Source organism: Stegodyphus dumicola, chromosome 3 (assembly GCF_044657685.1).
Source record: "Stegodyphus dumicola isolate Sdum_Otavi_A_Nest chromosome 3, ASM4465768v1".
NCBI lineage: Eukaryota > Metazoa > Arthropoda > Arachnida > Araneae > Eresidae > Stegodyphus > Stegodyphus dumicola.
In genome coordinates this window covers 164,893,519-164,906,581 of record NC_140770.1, presented here as the reverse complement: position 1 = coordinate 164,906,581, position 13,063 = coordinate 164,893,519, and the positions used below count along the sequence as shown (strand labels likewise).

Here is a 13,063-nt window from a genome sequence, read left to right as displayed (position 1 = left end):
AGATGAGCCGAAAAACCAAGCCGCATGAGCTTGTAAATAATCCCGTCATGCCAAGTCCTATCAAAGGCTTTGGCAACTTCTAGATAGACAATTCCAGTTCTTTCTCGCTTACGAAAGCCTTCATGAATGAATTCCACTACACGGAGTAACTGGTGTACCGTGGAGTGTTTAGGTCGGAAGCCGAATTGTTCCGGGATTAGTAAATTTTGATCCCGACAGAATTCATTCAGGCGATTAAGTAAGACAAATTCATAGATCTTAGAGAGAGAAGATAACAGACTGATGGGTCTGTAATTGACGGGCAGGTTTAAATTTTGTCCCGGTTTTGGAATGGGAACGACTGCTGCAATTTTCCAGCAGTCGGGGAAATAGCTTCTCCTGAGCATTAAATTTATGAGGACCGTGATCCATACGATAAAGATAGGGGGGAAGTTTTTGATCATGCGATTCGAAATAGAATCTATGCCAGGTGCCTTGTCAGGTTTCAGTTTGTCAATGAAAACCATGACTTCAGAAGGGTCCGTCGGCCTGAGTTCAGATGTGGTAGGTTGTGTTAGAAAATCTTTAACCCGTGCTTGTATGCGCCCCTGTGTAACCGGACGGTTACAGTAGGAGTCGTGGTTTGTTGTGAATTGAGTTGCAAGGCTGTCAGCTATGACATTTGCCTTTTCTGAGTCGGTGTAGGCCATCTGCGCGCCATCGGCCGTTTGAAGGGGCGGAATGTGTGTTTTATGTTTGCGTAATCGGGCGGCTGCGCGCCAAATCGATTTGTCTTCAGTCGTTAGGGACTCAATGAATGTTTTCCACTCCGCTTGTTTTAATAAGCGGGTTTCGGTCCTTATCTCGTTCTGTATCTTGCGAAATTGGGCACGGATGTTGGGATCTCGTGACCTTTGCCAAATTCTTCGCAAGTAATTTCGCTGCTTAATTTTGAATTTAGTCTCAGGTGGGAGCCTAGCACCTGGATGTTTACGTGGCTTTGAAGCCGCAGCTCTCGCTTCTTTCAGTAAAGACTCCAAACTTTTGATATGCCTGTCAAAGTCCGAAATGCTGGAAATTTTGATGGGAGGGAGTGAAGTTTTTTCCAAAATAAATCTAAAGTCGTCCCAATTTGTTGAGACTTGCTCCTCTAATTTTGAGTATCGATTTTGAATATCTAGGGATATCAAAACGGGGTAGTGATCAGAGTCCAATTCCTGAATCACTTTTATCTCATGCCGAAAGAATATGTTATAAAAGGCAGCCAGATCAAGAACTGCAGGGGACCCTCTATGAGGGTAAAAGGTCGGGAGGGTAGGAGCTATGATCTGTACATGGTTACTCTGGCACCATGAATTTAGACTAATACCATACCTGTTCCTGTTAGAACAAAACCATGCGGTATGGCGTGAATTTAGATCACCAGCAATTATTAGGTGATTTGAAATATTCAAAATTTTATCAAAATCACTGACAGGAAAAGCTGGCCTTCCACGTGCTGTAGACAGTGGAGGTAAATAAGCTGAGACTATTGTCAGCGGGGAGGAATTTTGAAGGAAAATTTTGATGATTGTCGCTTCCAAAAAATTTAAATCAGGGGTCGGTATCATGTGGTGCTTTAACGAACGCTTCACATAGATACAAGTGCCGCCACAGGGATTTCTGCCCTGTGACACCCTGTCAGTACAATAAATGTCATAATTCCCAATTTTGGGAGTATTCCCTGGGGTAAGGTGAGTCTCTTGGACTAAAAACACGTCAATATCGTGCTCTACTACAAAATCTGTCTGATGAAGTTCCAGAATGAGCTATCTTCTAGGTTAAGATTTTCAATTTTTAAGTTCCATTGTTCAGTTTTGTATTTCCTAATTTCATAGCTGATCTTTCTGGTGAGGCGGTTAATTTCAGTTTTAATTGAAGGGTCCCATGTTCTGTTGAAAAGTTTGCTGAGCCTATTGCGTTGAGTGATGATGTTACGGATGCTCTGAGGAAGGGTGCTGTAATTACAGGAAGTAATCTTTTCTGTCGTAGCCTGATTGAGGAAGTCATGAATAGTATCGGTGAAGGCTATGGCTGCAGTTTCAATGTTTTCTGAGTATTTAGCCTTCCATATTGTATGGGAGTGGATATTGCGATATTATGAAGTAGGTCCCAGTCAATAATTTTCTTGATGAGAGTTTCCTTTGGTTTGTTGTATCCTAATCGGGCGATTACCGGGACGTGGTCGGAAGAGAGCTCAGTGAGTACTTCTAAAGTCATGGGGAAGTTGTAGTTTGTTAAAAAGAAGTCCAGGATGTCTGGTCGTCTGTTGATAATATTTGGTCTGTAAGTAGGCTCATCTGGGGTGTACATGAAAATGGGGTTGTTTTCAACAAAGTTTCTGATTATTAGTCCATTTGGGTTGGAGTGATTGCACCCCCAATCAGTGTGTTTTGAGTTAAAATCACCTCCTAATATGGTGGGAGTTTGGTCGTCTAGATAGGCCTGGACCTTCCCAGTGGAGCGGTGTTTGAGACACCAGGGTGCCTGTGCCAGAGGCACTACCCCTTGTAGATCATATTAGATGTTTCGATTCACAATACAGTTAGCCAAAAATAAAGAGTATCGAACTGTTTTTTTTATAAATACTTTTTAATTTTTGATTTTTTTTATTTATTTTTAGATTGTTTTGTTATTTTTTTATATAATATTTTATTATTTTTTAATTTTTTTTCTTTTTAATATTTTTTCCTTTTTTTTTTAAATTGAGCCTGAACTTATTTTTTCTTTTAGAATAAACAAGGCCAGAAAGCAGTCGAACTGGTGAATAATCCTGGAAAGGAAAGTGTTAATACATGGACAGAGAAGTGTGAAGATTTTGGTGCCGAAGAATAGATAAGCAGTAAAACAACATTGAAGCAACTGGTAAGTATAAAAGCAGTACAAGTACACCATATAAAGAAAAACAGTATAATATAAATAAGAGAGATATAAATTAGTACACAGTTACATAATCCAAATATTTAGTAGGGCCAGCGGCCTGTCTTTGTTAATCAGATCATTAAAATCATATGTAGCAATCTTAATGGCAGGGTTGGTAAGGGTACTTTGTTTCATGTGGAATTTTTTTGCTATTTTATAATAAAAGGACCTTAGCATACATACACCAAGTTCCTCATGAATACGGTTGTTCCTGATGTACCAGGGAGCATTAACAATCTGCCGAAGCATGATATTTTGAGCAATGTGTAGTTTTCCACGATATCGATTGCAAGCATAAGCCCAGACAGGGCATGCATAACAGAGTAATGGACGCATAATGGTTTTATAAATGAGCAGTTTGTTATCGACAGATAAAACACTGTTTCGAGCAATTAAGGGGTAGAGTCTAGCTTTACGAGCTCGAAACTTTTGTATACTAGCTGTAATGTGTGGGTTCCATGAGAGTGTCTTACTGAGGATCACCCCTAGATAAGGGACTTGCTTGGCCCAGGGGATGGAGTTTCCATAGAATTTCAGGTTAGACTTGAATTTTTGCTTTCTGGTGAACATTATTGCTTGAGTTTTGTTGATATTGATTTGAATTTTCCATTTGATCAGCCAAGCCTCTAGTGAATGTATGTATTTTTGTAATCGTTGTATAACTGAACCAGCAAATGCACTTTGTGATAGGATAGCAGTATCATCAGCATACATGGCTAATGTTATGTCGTGTGATGTTGGGATGTCGTTCACGTAGATATTGAAGTATGTGGGTCCTAAAAGGGACCCTTGTGGGACCCCAGCCCTGATAGGGTGAGGTGTAGAGTTTGTACCAGACACGTGATCGACAAAGTTTCTACCTGCTAGGTAGGACTTAGTGATGTTTATGATGTAGCCAGGGAAACCCAGGCTGTGTAATTTGTAGGTGAGTGCCTCAAGCCAAACTCTGTCGAAGGCTTTTGCTATGTCAATAAAGACTCCTCCAGTGACTCTTCGGTTCTGAAATCCCTCAGAGATGAGTTCCACGACTCTGTATAGCTGGTTGGTGGTGCCAAGATCTTTTCGGAATCCAAACTGGTAGGGAATGATGATGTTGTTGCTTTCCAGGTAGTTGTTAATTCTATTGAGGAGTACAGCTTCGAAGACCTTGCTTAGTGAAGAGAGTAGACTGATAGGTCTATAGGATTCAGGACTGGATGAAGGTTTACCAGGTTTAAGTATGGGAATATTCTTGGCAGTTTTCCAGAAGGCAGGGTAGTGTTGTAGCAGAAGCATTTTATTGAAAATTTTGCAGAGGAGAAAGATGATCTTGGTAGGTAGTTTCTTAATCATTTCATTCGTGATTCCATCTAGGCGAGGACTTTTCTTCTTGATTTTATTAACATAGCTAGTCACCTCCGAAGGCATGACAGGAAGGATGTTGTTAGCGTATGGGTCTGTTGGGAGCGTGGAGTGAAAGTAGTTGACAAGTATATCTGTTTGGGGGTCTTGAATGTTGTTAGTGCAAAACTGAGATTCCAGGAGCTGTGCAAGTAATTCTGCTTTCTCAGTTTCTGTGTAGAAGATCCTTTGTGGGCCTTTAAGGGGCGGAATGTTATTGTGGCATTTGGTGTACCTTCTAATAGCTTTCCACAGAGAATTATCATCTGCAGAGAGCGAATTGAGGTAGCTGGTCCAGTTGTTTTGTGCTTGTTGTTGTGTGAGAGACTTGACTTTGTTGCAAAGTCTATTGAAGATCTGCTTATCCTCTCGACATCTAGTTCTTTGAAACTGTCGTCTAGCAGCGTTGCGTTCCGTGGTAAGCTTGGCAAGCTCTCTAGATCTGTGAATCTTTTTCTTGATGATTTCCTGCTGTGCATTTTTATAGGCCTCATTTATTTTGGTGGTAAATTCCTGAATTAAACTATCAATGTGGTCCCCAGTGTGTATTGTTGGTAGTGTGTATGGGATGTTGTTTAGAGCTTTGGCGTAATCACGCCAGAGAGTTCTGAAGGCTCTGGTGTCTGTTGTGGTATAACTACTAATGTCCAGAATCATACGAACTGGATTGTGGTCAGATGATAATTCATCCAGCACGGAAATATCCAGTGGGATACTGGTATTTCCGAGCAGGAAGAAGTCTAAGATTCCAGTAGACTTAGTAGTGTACCGTGTTGGGGTTTTAGGAGCTGCTATGTGTAACTGGGCAGAGGTAGCCAAATTAAAGATTACACGTCCATTGTCATTTGAGTTATAGCAGTTCCATGCTCTGTGTCGTGCATTTAGATCTCCACCTATGATGATATGTTTGCCAAGAGTGAGTAGAATTTGTAAGTCAGCCAGGACTGCTTGAGCATTACGTTCTGGTGGTATGTAGGTGGAGACAAAAGTGTATGTTGTTGAGGTGTTTGTAGTGAGAGAGATAGCTGAGGCCTCAACGACCGAAAGCTGTGGTATTAGAATTGGTGAGTGGGGAATACAGCGTTTAATCAGCAGTGCAGTTCCACCCCCCCTGGGGTGGAGAGTGGTTGGTGGCCTGTTAGATCTATGCACAGCATAGTTTTGAACGAAGATTGGGGTGGCAGGGCCAAGCTTGTGTTCTTGGAGGAACATAATATCTGGGTCATGCTCATTTATAAAGTCCCTTAATTCTAAGATTTTTTGGGACAGTCCATTACAGTTCCACGTAATGATGCGCAGATGAGTAAAAACATTATACATTATTATTACAATTAGAACCAAATACATCTTCAAAAAGTTCAAATAAAATAAACAATTTATCAATAGCATTTTCAGTTTTATGGATTTCAGGTAGTTTAGCAGATATTTTCTTTAAGATATTTACAATAGAACAACCTTTAAAAATATTGACAACTTCTTTAATTAATTTTGCAACATCGAGCAGGCCTGCAAGGCCGTGATCATTATTGCTGTCGTTAGAGTCATTGGGCTGAACAACGTTACGTGTATTGTCATTATGTTTGCTGACATTCATATCTGAAATGATAGGCTGTGTGTTATTACCTTTGTTGACAACACTGGCATATGAAATGCCTGCTTTAATACTAGAGTCCTTAATTTTTTTATCCTCAGCTGGGGCTGGTTTTGAAGTAGGCCCGTGCTTATTTACATTGCCAGCTCCTTTGATGGGCTGGTTGGCAGGAAATTTAGGACAACCACGGTAGTTAGCTGGGTGCCCTTCTTGAAGACAATTGCAACAGCGTGGTTTGGCTAGGAATTTATCTGTACAGTCCTCAGTTTTGTGCGCCCCTGCACACTTCACACACCTAGGTTTAAGTTTACATGTGTCAGAGGAGTGACGGAAGTGTTGACAGTTATGACACTGTGCAACACTTCCGTTCACTTGATACACTTTAACAGAAACATAAAAACCAAGAAATTTAGTCAAGTCATATATTTTTTCAGCCCCAGGGGCTTTTTCAATTTGAACCTGGTATAAGGGCATGGGGACCCTAGTTTTTATTTTGTGCATCTGCGCCACACGACGCACTTTGTAGCCCTGGTGAGTAAGTTTTTCATGTATGTCTTCGACAGGGCAGTCTATTGGTAATCCGCGAATAACAACCTTTAAAGGTTTATCCATTTTGGCCAGAATTACATAGTGGTCAATTTTTTTTTGAGTCTAAGTAATTTGTGATGGCCCGGTGGGCATCCTCATTTTCTGGAAATATTTTTAAGAAGTCCCCATTGACCTTACCAGCAAATTCATACTTTACATCATCTTTTAATTTCTTCATGAAATCGTTAAATTTAATTTCAGGTTTGACCATAATTGGTCTTGGTTTGTGAATTTTCACATCAATAACATTGTTTGCATTATCATTAATTATCTGCACATCATTATTATTACAATCATCATTTTCTTTAGTACTTAATTTTTCAAACTTGTTAGTTAAAGGCAGGTCAACATTGCATTTGATTAATTTTTTTGGTCTGACGGTATTCTTAGGCAGAATGAAACCGTCTTCATCTCTGTCATCATTAATAGATCGTTTGCTTTTCTTTTTTGATGGCCTTTTAGGCTGAGTTTGAATTTCAGAATTTTTAACATTAATTATTTCAACATTATTCACATTATTACACGTACTATTTCGTGTGACAATTTCATCTTGCAATCGATTAACATAAAAATCATGTATATTTAAATTAGCATGTTCAGGATTATTGGCACCAAAAAATTCACACTTACCTTGGAATTCTTTGATTAGACCTTCACCAAATGCACGATGTATTTGAAAGTCCTTTTCCATAGCAGCGCGGATTGTAACGTCCTGGAAAGTTCGAAACTGTCCTTGAAGCACAATTCCTCGTGTTTCGATCGATATCAGCATTTATGATTTCGATGAAATGTGAAGCACGTATGAAACCAGAGACATCCCAAATATTTTTCACTAGAAGCTCTTGCCAGCGATCATCGAGTATATTATTTCAATATTCAATAACATCCATAGTCAGATTCAGTACCGGTTGTGTATCATTCGGGGTGGTATCCATATCAGAGTTTAGCGGGGGAAACTCATTTCCCTCCATGAGTGCGTTGGTTAAAACACAGAGATGAATTCCAATAGAGCGAGAAAAAATTAGCAGAAAAATTCACACAGTTCAAAACCGTAGTGAACACACACAAATCATATGGGAAAAATCACAGGATAATCCGTCAAGAAGGCACTAATCCGAGATTGGAAAAACACATTCAAGATGTCGTCCAAAAAAAAAAAAAAAAAAATGTCGATTTTTGTTGTCCCGGGGGTTGTACATAACACAGAATTTGGTGTTCCCGAATTTGGGAATGTGTACGTTGACGCAGACAAGTTCATGTCCTTTTGAATTATCTGAGGAGATCAGTCCAGAGTTCAATGAACGTTTGACATAGATAATTACACCGCCGCCGCGATGTCTGACTCTGTCACATCTGTATGCGTGGTAGTTTGCCAGTTTTAGGCTATGCCGGGCAAGTGCACGGGCGGCTAAAACCCGCCGGGAACTGGAGAAATTCAACCAATCAGAGACAACCGTTGCGCCAGGAACTTTTGGCGTCATTTTCCAATCGCCAAACGCAATTTTTGTGCAAAACTGGTATACAAGAAAGCAGTTGTTAATGTTATGGTAACTTGTTCGTATTTCTTGGGTAGAAGTAGTTCATTTGTTTTGGTTATTTTGTGTTGCCCTGATATGATTTAATATTTAATTTACTGTAGAAGCGATAAGTGAAGTATGTAAATCTCAATTTCGAAAACAAATACAACTTTATATTATATACAACTTTATATATACTTTTCTTTACTTTTAAATAAAGGGTGAAAATAATAATTGATAAAAATTACTTACTGTGAAATTTCTGGGCTCTTTGTGTATTTGAAAATGCTTGTTGATATTTAGGTTCAGATTATTTCATGTACTCTAAACATTGTGAAATTCAATAAAGAAAAATAGTTTAAGAATGTATCCTTTTTTTTTTTTTTTTTAAATTTAAACTACTTTTAAAACTTTTAGAAATTTCTCTTTTGTATATTTTTCCATAGGCAAAAAGCACATTAACAAAAGCTCCTACTGAAATATAGAAAATACAATAATTATTCAGAGAATCTGTATATTAAAATGCTGATGTGGGATAACTCATAAAATAACCCAGTAACTCCCAAAAGAAAAAAAAATAATTGAAAAAAATTAACATGAAACTTGTTTATGCATTATTCTCCATCGAAATAATTCTGTTTCATTTCATTGTGTTATGTAAAAATAAAGATGTAATTTTTAAAGTCTTGGAACATTAGCACAATCAAGTAATTTTTATTCATGATGAATCTGTGGGGTATTTTACACTTTATATTACACCGTATGTGTTACTATGTACATTATTTTCTTTCATTGCCAAGACTTTTCTGAATAATATGCAGTAATTTATCACCTTCATTAGTCTCCAGAGTTTGTAATTATATTTTAGGAAATCACACAGTCTTTAAGCTGCAATTTTAATTCCACTTGCTTATGATTTCAGATGTCATGTATTAATCCCTAGCAGAAATTCTGTATAAGTTTTCTTGAAATCCAAAGCATTTTCTTTTTCTGTACAAATAAAATATTCCAACAACAGCTATCACCATTGGATGCCTCTAATTATTATTTTGTAAAGAGCAACAACTTGTATATTGTAGTCTACACATCTGCTGCCTATGTTCCTATAATTTGCTATCATTTCTGATTGTGGTGAATTTTCACAATTCTGTATTATGCATATTAGAGCACGCATAAAAATATTTCAATTGGTAAGAGATTGTATAAGTGTTTTCTTTCTTTTTTTAAAAAAGTTCTGTATCAATGGTAGTAATTTATTTAATTCATTATTGCAAAGCAGGAAAACAGTATCTTCTTAAGGGTAGAAGACTTTCATGAAGTATATGTTTAAAAGAATATGACTTCTGTTCATGCGGCACAAGAGAAATATCCCATGCAGCTAGCCTGTCCACCAGTGTTCAAACTATTAGTGCTTCTTAGTCTTATCCACTCGACTGCTGATGAATACTAATTATGGAAGATAGTAATAATTTTTCTCAGTGTGAAAATTTTGTGACCATTTTATAGAAAGTTTCTCACTGTAGTCTGCTCCAGAATATTCGGATGAAGTTATCATTACATGATATATCATAATTTATTCTTTATATTGAAACTGATTGGGGAACTTCTTTTTTTTTTTTTTTCATCTGGAATAATTGTTCTTAGTAGCAGAATAACTGCACACAAAGGACTCTGTTTATAATTGTTATTCTCCAAGGAGATTTAATAAATTAACATCATTCAGTTTATTATACCAGTGTTGTATAAGAGTCAAAAACGGCTTTAAGACAAATGGGTGGTATCTGAGTATAAGTGTGCATTTAGTTACAATAATTAGTAATAATCATTTATTGTTTTACAATGGTTTACATTAATGTTATGTTTTCCTAATATCTAACATGTTAAATAACAATTCTATTTTGCTTGGTTTAAGGTTGGTTCCTAGGGACCAATGCTATATTTAATATGTTAAGAAATGACTGATGAAGTGTTAAATTGATAAAAACAACTTACTTATACATAGAAAACAAACACTTGAAATTTTGAACTTCAAGTTATATTTTGTGATTATCCATATGATCCATGCGCAAAAAATATTTTAAAATATAGTATTAAAAAAGAAAGTTTACAGAGTTTAAAAATTTATTAAAAAATATTCATATTATGCTACATAATCTGATATTTTGAGCAATATATAGTATTAAATTGTAATTTATCAACCTAGATAAAATTTTGATTAAAATATCTAGTGGTGAGCTATTAAAATATTAACAAAGAGCACACACTTAATTTTATAAAATTCAAAATACCAAATTATGTTTAATTTTTAAATGTTTTAATTTTTACAAAAACGGAAAACAAATAGTAACTGTGCATGAAAAAAAATTAAATAAGAAATATCATGGAAATTACATAAAATAGCAAATAAATTTCATGATGTGCACAATTTGTGCCAGACGTTGCCCCTCACTTTTCTTCTCACATCAGTTGATCATTTGTAAGGTTTTAAGAACCAGCAGAGATTTTTCAAAAATTTTCTATTCTGCTAAAGGTTTCCCCATTTAGCATTGTCTTTAAATCTAAAACTTCATGTGAGTCAAAGAAGGTCTTATTGTGGAAACACTTTTCGTTAAGCTTAAAGCCTGCTTATCTTCACCTCTATTAATACTAATAGACTTTATAATAACTATACCTTCCTTTACACTATTAGGAATTCCATTATGCAGTTTTCATGTTAAAACCATCTCGATGGAAATCCTAAAATAATTTATTTATATTTCATGTTTTAATGTAAAATTTAACGTATGTTAAAGTACGGTTACAACATGCAAGACGTTTTTCCCTGGAATAAGTAATAAGCAAACAAAAAGAACAAAGGACAAATTGAGCAAAGGACGCGTGCAAACTTTGTACATCTCATCACTGAAGATATCACAATGGACTTTTTGTACCCCATTTAATGTTGAAAACACCTAATATTACTGATACTAAGAATAGGCTAAATAGATTTCACTTGTATATATATCAAAGCTATATTTGCAGACATCTTTAGAAATTTCAAGACACTTTCAACTCAGACTAATTGCCAAGCAGGCTCATTTCCATTGTAGAACTGATGGTAATGAAAAAGCTGATTTCCTCACACAGAAAAAACAAATTTACTGAGTGCATTAGATTTCACTTTCTAAAGCTTTTGACGAATTTAATTTGTAAATTTTTCATGCAGAGTCATTTCGAGCATGTAATCGAAGAACTTGGAATGCTGTTCGAACAAATCCACCTGTGGTCCCAGGTTCTCAAAAATATATAGTTGTCACAAAATTTGTCTGGTCATGAATTTCAAGATTAAAATAAATCAAGAAGGCTTAGAATGATGCAGAATTTGTATAATTCTTATTAATTTTGAGTGTTATCTGATATCTGTTCTTCAAAAGGCCAGGAATAAAAACCTTTTTTCATTTTTATTGAAGAAGAGGGACCTACGTCAGTTATTTCTTAAAACTGACACAAGATTTTATGTTAAGCTGCTATTTTTGCCTTACTTTAATTTTATATGTTTTTGTCAGTTAAGTATGACATACTTTTATCTGCTCTTGAATGTCAGAAACATTAATTTTTCTAAACCATGGGTTGTATCAAAATAAAGTACTTTGGAAGTAGATTTAAGCAAAATAAGTATGTTTCAGAGAAGACTCATAAGTATTACAGAAATATAAATTCTAATTGTATTGGAAGCCTATAACTTTAAAATACATAATTACAAATGTTTGATATGTACATATTTGGTTATATTACCTGTCCCCATACTGCTTGATAAGAGTACTCTAGCTGATGTATTTTGTGTAATATCTACATGACACATATATTTCACTGGCATGTCCGTTTCCGCAGCCACAGTAATCTTGTTTGCAGATCAGACTTAATATTGGGTACAAATACTTTGTTTTTCATTTACCATTTTATACAGATCATCAGACAGATAAGCTAAGCAAAATGTGTCCAAATATATAGTTAGGATATAAACCTAACTATCAGTGTTCAGCAGTCTTACCATTCATGGGCTCTTTTTCAGATGATTATCAACTGCATTATATTACATTATAAAGATCTTCCCATTTTACACTCCTCATGTTATGCTAATGACAATTTTTCTAAAAATCTATTTGTTACATGCATTAATCCTTCACACATCCTTCTTTTGAAATTGGGAAAGAATTCCAGATTTTATTAGATAAACAAAACAATTTAATAAAATTTCATATTAACCTTTTCAAAAATACAGTACATTTGAGATTTTTACTATCAATTTATTCAACATGCTACATTTCTTAAAAATCAAATATCACACAAAAACGTAATGCATTTTAGAAAAAGTTCAATCAAATTATTTATTATTATTTAGGAATCTTCTAATATATATATATATATATGTTCTGCATGTGGCTTTGTTGGCTAAATTTGAGTACCTAATAAATACTTATATATATATATATATAAAGAAAGAAAAAAGCAACACATCTTCTGCACAGGCCAAATTAATAAGCCCTTTTTCATGTGCATTTTTTTCTTGATGATCAAAAAATAAATTCTTTCTGTAATTTTCAGATTGCCACAAAATAAAGTGAAATGTACAATTTAGCATAAAACTTTAGCCATACAACACCGTACGCATATTTCACAAGTGCACATCAGCGTAGCCACTGAGGGAGGGGTTTCGAAACTGGACCAATCAGCTCCTATTGCTCTTGGGACGCTAAATCTTCGTGCATGTGAGCGTATGTTGTTTACGTTTCAATTTGCATTTGTTTCGCAGTTATAAATGTATGGCGTAGAAAGTAGAAAATCTAGTAGTGCTTTCGTTTTTATAAGTTTAATTAATCGCCGACATTTCACTTTCGCGATTTTTATCACGCATTGATATTTGGATTGATATTCACGGCATATTATCGCTCTTTACACCGAGAAAATGACTCAAGCTACAATTATCCTCGAATATTATGCATTTACTAACAAATGTGGATTAAGAGAATGTATGTGTAGTTTTTTTTTTTTTTTAAATTTATATTGA

The 13,063-nt window shown here is 35.6% G+C and overlaps 1 long non-coding RNA gene across 8 annotated transcripts in view; it reads left to right on the top strand.

Annotated features, from left to right (window-relative positions):
- LOC146998179 (uncharacterized) overlaps positions 1 to 13,063 on the top strand; it is a 38,844-nt gene that overhangs the window by 21,770 nt on the left and 4,011 nt on the right. For 6 of the 8 annotated variants that reach the window (XR_015040349.1, XR_015040353.1, XR_015040352.1 and 3 more), the window contains exon 2: positions 2,752 to 2,883. This is a non-coding gene — a long non-coding RNA (uncharacterized LOC146998179). Of the gene's footprint in view, positions 1 to 2,751; positions 2,884 to 7,898; positions 8,047 to 13,063 lie in introns of those variants that run through there. The other 2 variants (XR_015040346.1, XR_015040347.1) reach the window with 2 other exon arrangements.